Source organism: Neofelis nebulosa, chromosome 12 (genome assembly GCF_028018385.1).
Source record: "Neofelis nebulosa isolate mNeoNeb1 chromosome 12, mNeoNeb1.pri, whole genome shotgun sequence".
Taxonomy (NCBI): domain Eukaryota; kingdom Metazoa; phylum Chordata; class Mammalia; order Carnivora; family Felidae; genus Neofelis; species Neofelis nebulosa.
The window spans coordinates 72394207-72405824 of record NC_080793.1 but is presented as its reverse complement, the minus strand read 5'-3'; the positions used below and the strand labels follow the sequence as shown (position 1 = coordinate 72405824).

At 42.8% G+C, this 11618-nt stretch overlaps 1 pseudogene; it reads left to right on the top strand.

The window, feature by feature from the left end:
* Window positions 1–7164: 7164 nt before the first annotated feature.
* LOC131490898 (protein SET-like) lies at window positions 7165–8974 on the top strand (annotated as a pseudogene).
* Window positions 8975–11618: the final 2644 nt, after the last annotated feature.

The window sequence follows — 11618 nt, the reverse complement described above, 5'->3', positions numbered from 1 at the left end:
TTTGCATACTCAGACCATCCAGCAAGTGATGTGTCCAAATGATAAGGTACCACAATCTATGAGTGATCTCATACTTTTGTTTTGCTTCTAGGATTGTTTTCCTTTCTTCCAGATTCCTATTTCTATAGGAGAGCAGCACTGTCATAAAAAGCAAGAAAGTATATTAGCTGAAAAAATACTGGAGAGATGAGGTTCAATTTTTTCTAGAAAAAGATGTGCTTTGTAACCATACTCAGGGATCCCAGTATTTTGAAATTTCAGGGGAGTATAATTTACATGATACAGTGTGGTGCCTGAAGAACTGTCACTGACATATAATGCAATGGGAATGGCCTACCAGAATTTTTACAACCTTAAGCTCAAACTCCAAATCTAATGTCAAGGTTGACAAAATGCATGAATTTATTGGTACTTTGATATGGACTGGGCATGGGGACCCCAGATGCCAGCTTCAGGCTGTGAAACTGAATTTATCTGATGTCAGGTGTTGCCTAAGATAATCAGGTTCCTTGAGGCAGCCTTCAGAGGGATTAACACTGAGAACTGTGTCCCAATCAGCAGTCACAGTGAAGGAGCCCAGGCCTCGAAAAGGGCCTCTTCTCTTGAGGCTTTTCCCGTAGAACTTCCATTGGCCCTGGATCAGAGACTAAATCAGGCTATTTTCCTGGGTCACAAGGGGACATATGGTCTTCATTAGGCAGGCGAAGTGGCAGGTTCAGAGACTTCTGGAGGCTGCCTCCTTATCTCTCCCAGGAGACTCAAGGTCTGTTCCTTCCTTCATTGGTGGGGATGGGGAGCAGGTAAAGAACTGATTATTATATAAGTGTAGCAGTGCTTCCCTGCAGAGAGGAGGTTGGGCTGGCAATGAGAAGAGTGGGTCATTTTCTTATTGGGATACTTTCCCAGCTTTAGGCAAGCTTCATTTAAGCAGGATAATTTACCAAGCTATTGAATGCTGCTTCTATTCCCTGACAGAAGGGACCCCAGAAGGAATAAAAAGTGTACTTCCTTTGTCTAACTGGGAGTTCTGTGCTTCTGGTCTCAGGGCTTATTAATGACCTTCAGGTTTCCTGACCCCACAGCGAAGTTTTGGGCACCTGAAACCTGTTGCACAGTCCTGTCCAGACTCTTCTAAAAGAGAAGAGAAATAACCCAGGTGTTCTCAGAAGAGAGGAGAGATGGGATGACAGAGGTTCTGGGGTGAAAGGAGAGGTACTTAAAGGTACCAGTGATCCAGGGACTTGATAATAATGATGTAAAGATGTATTCCTTAAGTGGATGGGTTCTGTGTTTAAGTCCTCTAGGAGCAGAATGATTTTTTTTAAGGGATGAAATGATGTTTGCTGAGATGATGAATCATCAAGCCCCATTATCTTGGGAGGTGCAACAACACATTGCATTGCCCACACTTGGCATAGAGGCTACCCACCCATTAGCTTTTTAATCTGCCAAATGAGCTTGGACAATGAATGTCCCAGTGGCAACCATGATGGACTTAAGAGCAGAGGTTCCTTCATCTATATTTCCCTGGTAACAAAATCCTCCCCCAATAACCCCACTGGCAGTCATGACTAATATAGGATACCTTCCTTTAACATGGGGACTTTGACAAGATTTAATTTAACTTAGAAAAATTAGCCACTGCCTGTTGCACTTCAATTTTGTAAAACATGCTTTTTTAAAAACTTTTTTTAATGTTTATTATTTTTGAGAGAGAGAGAGAGAGAGAGAGGGAGTGTGAGCCGGGGGGGGGGGGGCGCAGAAGGAGAGGAGACACAGAATCTGAAGCAGGCTACAGGCTTTGAGCTGTCAACACAGAGCCCCACGTGGGGCGCGAACCCACCAGCCGTGAGATCATGAGCCAAGATGAAGTCGGATGCTTAATCAACTGAGCCACCTAGGCGCCTGTGTACAAAATGCTTTTATGTGTATTTTCCCATTTAATATTTACGATCCTTCAAAGTGGGTTTCTTAATCCCCTCTTGTAGAAGGGCAATCTGGAGAACAGAGAAGGTAATATATATTTAGTGTGCTAGCATGGGAAGAGGGAGCTAGGATGGAGAATGCCCTTGCACTGTGAGGAATATTTGGCTGTCAATGACAGCGAAAACAATGGGACTGACTTAAGAAAGAGAATCTGTTGACTCGGGTACCTGAGAAAATCTAGCAGTAAGGCTGGCGTCAGGCAGGACGGTTCAAGGTGGGGCTCAGTTGATGCCATCAAGGTTCAGTTTGTATCCGTTTCTTGGCACTATATTCCGGACTGACTTTCTGTCTGTCATTTTGTACCTTCATGTGTACTTTTCAAGCACTAAGTAGAGCTGAAAATGGGTTGTCTCTCTCATAGTCCCTGCAAAAGTCCCATTGTGCCTTACTGTCTCCAGCTGGGTCACATGCCGTCCCCGACCAGTCACTGCTGCCAAAAAGCATAAAACCATCTTTTGGCCAAGCCTTGAGTTATACACCCATCTTAAAATAAGACCGTCTGGGAAAGACAACTCCATCTTTACATGGACTGAGACTGAGAATGGGGTTAATTCCCTGGGGGTCAACAGAGGGACTATTTCCAGAAGGTGAGTGAATGCTGGATGTCAAAACAAAACCAGGTCGGCTACATCCCTCTCTCTCACTGCCCCAGTTCTGCCTTCTTGTCCGGAGTTATGCCACTGACTAATGCTTGGGAGTTGTAGGAAATGCTGATTCTGCACAGACCCTGGGACAGGCCAGAAGTGGGATGGGGCCCAGGACAGGAACTTGAGGTGGTAGCAATCAGTCAGAGGCCCCAACATCCATGTGGACAGACCATCCCATAATCCGTCCTCTCACTGTCTACCCCTTCTCATCCTAGAGCCCTTTGCCTGCATTCCAGTCTAGTTGTGGCCGTAGCCCAGAACTTATCACCGGGAACACTTCTGCCTCCTGAAAAAGCAGTCTGACATTCCACCCGGTTTTCTTCTTTCAGTTTATGCCTTCAGTATGCCAATTCTTCAACCTATTCAGCAGGAACCACAAGCCACTTTATACGTCTCCCTGGGCCTCTGACAGCGTTTTTCTTCATTTCTTCCCTCTCCAAGGAAAACTTCGTTAATCCCAAACCGAAAGAGCTCTACTCTCAACAGCCTTCCCCACTTGCCTTTCATCTGTCACCCTTGCCAAAGTCAGTTCTGTCCTTTTTAGACCCGTCTTCCGATAAGGGGCTGACCCCTCTTGGATAAAGCCACACAAGAAAGTAACTGATGCCACCGTAAATGTTCCATACCAGTGGTCAGCTCCAACACTGCCTGAAGACAATCCATTCATTCCCTCGGTGTTTACTGTGTACTGGGCTTTCTTCTAAGCATTGGGGGCGCACGGGGAAGGAAACAAAGCTCCCTGTCTTCGTGGAGCTTCTAGGACGGTTCCTCAGTCAATTCTCTTGCCTAAGCGCTCAGAACGGTTTCACTCGCCTACAATTTCGCCACAATCCCCACTCGTCCAGCATGGGTGCTGGATCACCACCGGGAAATGAGAAGTCACCGGATCTTTTCATCGCTAGCAGATATGAAAGAGTAACAAAACCAAAACGTGAATCCCCATCCCTTCTTTCCTCTTTCCTTGCTATTATACTGTGAAGGGTTCCCTGGGGATCTGTCCCGGCTTCCCAATTTAGAACACTTTTCCCACTGTGCTGGAATGTTTGGCTTAGTCATCTGCTTTTCCAGAGGACCGAACCATGCGTACCTCACCACAGTCTGGCTGGCAGATGCAACGGAGCTCGAAAACCTCTGGCGGGAAGTAGGAGCAAAGGGAGGCTTTTCCCAGGGGAGGTCGGTCTGGCCTTGGGCCACGTGCAGAGGCCAGTCACACTCCGGGGCGGCTCCGCCCCCAAAGCGAGCTGCGCCCAGAGCGGGGCCAAGGCCCCTGAAGGACAGGCGCAGAGGCGTGGCGACGTCCAGGAGAGCCACGCAGCGGGGCGAGTAGGGCCCAGGGAGTTACACGCAGGGGCGGCTCCGCGCCCAAAGGGAGCGGCACCAAGGGCGGGGCCACGTCCTGCTGGGGACACGCACAGAGGCGTGGCGACGTTCAGGGCTAGCCATATCAGGGGCGAACGGTCCCGGGAGCCACCCCCAGGGGCGGCCCCGAGAGGTTGTGGTGTTTGCCCTGGCGACGGCGGCCATGTTGGGCAGTCTAACGGTTAGCCCTCTCACCTCAGACTTCTGGAATCTGTGTCCATCACTTCTGGAAGAGGAGAGTTTTGTTTGCCTCCAAGATAGATTTTGACGAAGGTTTCTGGATGCTGGAATGACCTGGTCTCCTGCGCTGACAGAGGGATCCTTCCCAAAGTCTGCCATTTCCATCCTGGCGGTTGCTCCTTCAGGCTGCGCGACCCCTGACTCCCTCCCACGGGAGGCTGCTGCCTGGGAAAACGTGCTGACGCCCGGGGGTGGGGCTGCGCCTGGGCCGCGGGGCCCCCTTTGCCAGGGTCACTGGATGGGGCTTGCGCCGGTGAACCTAGTGTGGACTGTAGCGGCGATATTGGCTGATGTTAAGACGTCACTTTACACCAGCTGCCTGGTCTTGCCCAAGAAGCCTTTCTCAGACGTCATCTCTAGGTGCAGAGATAAAATATCTCATAGGGGTGGTCCTGAGGCCTGGAATGATCAAATGAAGTTTTGAGTAGTGTTAAGCGCCGATGTTACTGCACGGGTTGGGGGTGCAGATGGTGACCACGTGGGCCTTGCAGCCCCTAGACGCCAGTGTCTTGGAAATGCCTGCACCAGTCAGGAGAGTGAGGCTTCAAGATGCAAGTTCGTACCCTAAATTAGGAATCCTCATTTCTGATTCCCTGCGAAACCGGTAACTGGTAGGATGCTCACAGTCTGCCAGTTGTTTTCAAAGGAGCCACAAGAGCTTTAATTGCTGCTTGGACCTAGCGGTGAGTCCAGTGGGAATGGTTTGGGCGAACCCCAGGTATAAGCCAATGGAGGCGTTCTGGATGGAGAGGAAGAGGCAGAACCTTCTTTCGGCCTTGCAAGATCAGGGATAGCAGGACGTGAGTCTCTCCATGAAGCGGATATCATGTTTTTTATTAGGCAGAAACTCTCAGGTAATTGCCCTAAATTGCAGGTATTGATGTATTGATGCCTCTGTGTGTCCTGGTTCCGTGTTGGGAAGCGTCACCATGTTTATCGTAGTAGAAGGTGGAAGAGAATTGTATTCGTGACTATTTCCCCTACTAGAAAGTGCACTGTTAGTGTATTTGGAAGATATGGGAAAGTAGTAGAGGAGAAACCTCACAGATTCCCACCTTCAAAACAATTACCATTAACTTTTTGATGTATCTTTTAGAGATTTTGCTGTGCCTACTTTTAACATTGCTTAAATCTTATGCGCCTGAAATGAAAAACACAATCAAATATTTTTATGTTATTGTAAACTTTCATAACATTTTTATGAGAATATTCTCTTAAGTGGTAGAGTATTTAATTCCACTTTCTGTTGACATTTGTGTAGTTTCTAACTTTTTGCAGGTTTAATATTTTGCTTACCATATTTGGTAATAATCGTACTTGCTTATAAGCCATCCTGTTCCAAACAGCACAAAGCTTTTCCGAAATTTCTGAGTAACCAGGAATCTGGTGCCCTGGGCCAGATTCTTTCTCTTTTTCCAGCTTCCTAGATGAGTTATCCATTCCTGTGGTTAGGTGTTTCAACACTGGATTCTCCTCTGAGTTTCAAAGCAACAAAACCACCTGCTTGGTAAAACACCCTTAGTGTGAGATCTTCCAAACTTAACCTGTTGTCTTCCTTTATCTCCGACAATCCCTTCTGCAGACAGTCTCAGTATCAGTAGCATCTGACTGTCCAAGCAAGAAACACAAGAGCCATTTTACATTCCTCCCTCTTTATTTTTCCTGTAGCTAGTCAGCTACTACATGGAGGAAGTGGAAAAATATGCTGTTCAGAGAAATCTTAGAGCTCTCACAATATACTATATTCCCCCCAAATAGAAGGTAAGAGCCTTCAGGTCATAAGCTACATTTTTGTGATTAAATTTTTAATTATATTAGTAATATATGTTCACATTCTCCTGAGTCAAAATTAAAACATTCTTATTAAATACCCCATTGCAAAACAAAAACAAGTGTCTCATTCCACATTAATTAATTAATTTCCTTGCTACTTATATCAATATAGACGATTGGTTTTCTACTTGATTTAATTCAGTCCGCTACTATCAATATTTTTTTAAAAATTTCTTAATGTTTTATTTTTGAGAAAGAGAGAGAGAGTACAAGTAGGGGAGGGACAGAGAGAGAGGGAGATACAGAATTTCAAGCGGGTTCAAGTCTCTGAGCTGTCTGCACAGAGCCCGACATGGGGCTCAAACTCAAACCATAAGGTCATGACCTGAGCCAAAGTTGGCCACTTAACCGACATCAAGGTGCCCCTGCTACTATCAATATTTATTTTGGTGTCCAAATTGTCACATTTAGCTCATTACTGCAGTCTGACTTTTGTGTTGTTTTGATTCGTCTCATCACTTTCTACTTTTTGACCCAAAAATGTTTTAGTCTCATTGTATACGTTCCCCTGCAAATCCTGGTTTCAGCCATGTTTCCAGGTAGTCCTGCTTTCTTTAATGGAGATTGGTGTTGAGAAGCCAAGACCAGTGTGCTAGATACATTCATTATTAAGATATTGTAGCTTGTAGGTCCTTTCAATAAACAAAGGGAATACATATAAGCATGCACACTGACACAAATTCACGGATTTAAATATTAGTTTATTTCTGTCTACATCTATATATGTTGAGAGTCATGAATTCACACCAATACTTCCAGTTACTATCTAACACCACTGGGTTCATTGTAGTTTTCTACCTCTCCATGTTTTAATTAATTAATTAATTTTTAATGTTTATTTTTTGAAAGAGAGAGAGAGAGATTCAGAGCATGTGAAAAGGACAGAGAGAGTGGGAGACACAGAATCTGAAGCAGGTTCCAGGCTCTGAGCTGTACTCACAGAGTCCGACATGGGGCTCAAACCATAGAAGGGAAGATCATGATCTGAACAGAAGTTGGATGTTAACTGACTGAGCCACCCAGGTGCCCCTATCTTTCCATGTTTTTAACTTCTTTCTTCAACAGTGAGGAACCTGGTTCCATTATTTTTTTTATATGTATGTACTTGTTCAATCATTCCGACTGTATGGATGCAGTTTTCATCTCCACTGTCTCATCCATGTATGGATATCTTTTTCTACCACTTAGATATCAACGTGTGTGGCAGCTGTGTTATGTAGACACCCATACTGCACCAGGCAATGCTTCTATGCCAAGCCCCTCTTCATACTGCTTGGGCTGTGACTCCCAGCTCTGGGACACTGCTGACGCCTCTCTACTGCCCTCCTCTATCCCCTTTTGGTGTGGATACCCATTTTGCTTGGTTCACCTGTTGGCTCTAAGACTGAATTACTTAGAAAGGGAAAAGGAAGAAAATACTGTATATCCCCCCCCCACCCCCCCACCCCCGGCTTTCTTGAGACATATTTGATATGCAAAAAACTCATGTATTTGAAAGCATACAACTTGATGAGTTTTGATAATGAAATCATAATCAAGATAACAAACATCCATATCTTCCCATTCATTTGAGTTTTTTAAAATGAAAGTTTTTGAGTAATTGGAGCTTCTTCCAGAACTCCATTTGCCCTTGTTTCATGGACTTTCCTCACAACCTGGCCCCCTAATGCCATTCTTCACTCCTGCCTCAAACAAAGAAACCGAGACGACCTGCTGTCCCCAAGCCAGATGAGATGTTGACCTCTCAGCACTTGCCAAAGGGAGAAAAAGAAGAACAAGAAGCAATTGAACATATTGGTGAAATACAAAATGAAATAGATAGACTTAATGAACAAGCCAGTGAGGAGCTTTTGAAAGTAGAACAGAAATATAACAAACTCCACCAACCATTTTTTCAGAAGAGGTAGGAATTTATTGCCAAAATCCCAAATATTTTGGTAACAACATGTGTCAGCCATCCACAAGTGTCTGCTTGGGGAGGAGGATGAAGAGGCACTGCATTATTTGACAAGAGGTGAAGTGACAGAATTTGAATATATTAAGTCAGGTTACAGAATAGATTTTATTTTGATGAAAACCCTTACTTTGAAAATAAAGTTCTCTCCAAAGAATTTCATCTGAATGAGAGTGGTGATCCATCTTCAAAGTCCACTGAAATCAAATGGAATTCTGGGAAGGATTTGATGAAACATTCAAGTCAAGTGCAGAATAAAGCCAGCAGGAAGAGACAGCATGAGGAACCAGAGAGCTTTTTCACCTGGTTTACTGATCAGGTGCAGGTGAGTTAGGAGAGGTCATCAAAGATGATATTTGGCCAGATCCATTACACTACTGCTTGATTCTTGATATGGATGATAAAGAAGGGGAAGGAGGAGGAGGAGGGGGAGGGAAGGAGGAGGAGGAAGAGGAGGAGGAGGAGGAGGAGGGGGATTGGAAGATATTGATGGAGACGGAGATGAGGATGAAGGTGAAGTAGATGAAGATGATGATGAGGATAGGATGAAGGAGAAGGTGACTAATTTGAAGTCTCTTTTCTCTCCCTTTATACCACGGTTCTCAACTTATTTTGGGGGGAATGACTTGAGCAGAATATAGTGGGAAAAGATTCTCTACCCCCTTCTGTTCCAAATTCATTTTTATCCCTTCCTGTCTCAACAAAAACTTTATGGAATCAGCACCACTGTGCTCTGTGGGGAAAAAAGAAAAACCTTCTGCTCCCTTAGCTCTGCTGGAAGCTAGAAGGTCCTAGGCCCCCGTGTAGTAGTGCGTAGAATTCTGGCTTTTTTCCTCCTTTCTCTGTCTATTTGGCTCAGAGATTATACTGTGCCTCTATGTGAATGCGAACAGTTAGCATTTACCAACACATATTTGTCTACTTTCTCATGTTTAAAAAAAGAAAAAAAAAACTTTAAAAAATGGGGCTATAGAAGGTCATCAAAGGGTGGGCGTGAGAGGTTTGGGCGGGTTAAGTGGGCCTTTTGACAACATGGCTTCTCCTTTGGAATGTTGGATTGCTATGTTTAACAGACATCCTTGCAGTTGAAGATGATACTTTTAAAATAAAATTCTCTCCTAAAGATGATTTGAGCCCTGCCACTCGATGGGACGATCAGCAGAACCTATAGGATCTTATTTGGCATTGACATTCTCTTGTAATTTTGTTTCTGTTTATTTTTATATTTTCTTTTTGTTTCACTGGAAAGGAAAAATGATGCTCAGTTTTAAACATTAAAAGTGGTCAAGTTGCTTTGTTACAATAAAACTAAATGGGTGCACACAAAAGCAATAAATAAAATGAAAGTTTTTATTTTGAGACGAAAGCAGATTCACATGCAGTTGTAAGAAATAGAACTCACCTCAGATTATGTGTCTCCCTCTCTCTTTGCCCCTTCCCCACTCATACTCTTTCTCAGTCTCTCTCAAAATAAACATTAACGAAAATTTTAAAAAAAAGTAGAGCTCATGTATACTTTATCCAGCTTCCTCCAATCATAATATCTTACAAAAGTATGCTATAATATGACAACCAAGATTGATGTTGATACAGTCAAGGTATAGAATACTTCTATCACTACGGCTTTTCCTCCTATTGCCATTTTATATAGACACACTTACCTCCTGCCCCTACCCTCCCGCATCTGTTTTTCCATTTTGATAATTTTGCCATTTCAGTAGTATTTTATATGAATGGAGTCATAAGCTATGTAATGTGCTGGAATTTGCCTTTTTTTACTCAGCTTAGTTCTCTGGAGATTCACCTAGGCTGTTTTGTGTATCAGTTCACTTTTTTTTTTTTTTTAATTGCTGAGTAGTATTCCATAGCATGGATGTTCTACAGTTCTTTTAACCATTGGTTGAACAACAGCTGGAGTTTTCCAGTTTTGAATAGGAATATTGCAAACATTTGTGTACAGGTTTTTGTGTGAACATAAGTCTTCATTTTTCTGTGATAAATACCCCGTAGGATGATCACCAAGTTGCATGTTTAGTTTTTTAAGATACAGAAACTGTGGCTGTTCTGTTTTATATTTTCATTAACAATATGAACGATCCAGTAGATTCTCTTCATCCTTGCCAACATTTGGTGTTGTCACTATTTTAAAAAAAAAAAATCTTGAGGCCCTTGGGTGGCTCAGTTGGTTAAGCATCTGACTTCAGCTCAGGTCATGATTTCGTGGTTTATGAGTTTGAGTCCCATGTGCTCTGTGCTGACAGTCTGGAGTCTGCTTCAGATTCTGTGTCCCCCTCTTTCTCTGCCCCTCCCCTGCTCATACTCTGTCTCTCTCTTTCTCTCAAAACTAAATAAACATTAAAAATTTTTTTTAATTCTTTAGCCATTGTAATAAGTGTATAATGATATATCATTGTGGTTTTAACTCGTACTTCCTGAATGACAAATGATATTAAACACTTTTCTTTGGCCTCTTTGCCATCTGTCTTTTGGTGAAAAATGCCTCTTCATGTCTTTGTCCATGTTCTAGTTGGATTATTTGCTTCTTTTTGTTTGTTTGTTTTTTTTACCAGTGAGATGTGAAAGTTATTTATATTTTGTTGATACTAACCTTATGGTGGATATGTGGTTTGCAAGTAGTATTTCCTTCCAGTCTATAGCTTGTTTTTTTCATCTTCTTAACAGTCTTTTGCAGAGCAATTGTTTTAAAGTTTGATGAAGATCAATTGGTAAACCTTTCCTATTATGGGTCATTTTTGGGGGGTCACATCTAAGAACTCTGTGCCTAGCTTTAGATCTTGAAGAGTTTCTCCTAGTTTTTTTGAAAGTTTTATATTCAAATCTGTGATCCATTTGAGTTAATTTTTTAAAAGGTTTATTTATTTTGAGAGAGTGTGAGTGCATGAGCAGGGGAGGGGCAGAGAGAGAGAGAGAGAGAGAGAATCCCAAGAAGGCTCTGTGCTGTCAGCCCAGAGCTGAAGGCTGAGCTCGATCTCAGGAGTGGTGAGATTATGACCTGAGCAGAAATCAAGGGTTGGACCCAGGCACCCGGAATTAGTTTTTATATTAAGGTATGAGACTTAGGCTGAAGTTCATTTTCTTGGCATATGGATGTCCACTTACTCCAGCATTATTTATTGAAAAGCTAACTTTATTCCATTGAATTTCTTTTGTACTTTGTCTAAAGTTCATTGAATATATTTGTGTGGTTCTATTTCTTGGTTCTCTATTCAGTTTCATTGATGTATGTATCTATCTGTGTTAATTATGCACATAGTCTTGATTATTGTAGCTGTAGTAAATTAAGTTTTAAAATTGAAAGACTGATTCTTTCTGCTTTATTCATCTTTCTCAAAATTGTGTTAGTTATTCCACTTCCTTTGCCTTTCCACATAAATTGTAGAAAATTGTGTCTATAGAAAAATCTACTGGGATTTTGATAGCAACTGTGTTAAATGTGTATGTCAATCGAGGGAGAATTGGACATCTTTAGTATATTGAGTCTTCCAACCTATGAACATAACTATCCATTTATGTCTTCTTGAATTTCTTTCATAAATATTGTATAGCTCTCAGCATCTGAGTTCTGAACATGTTTTGTA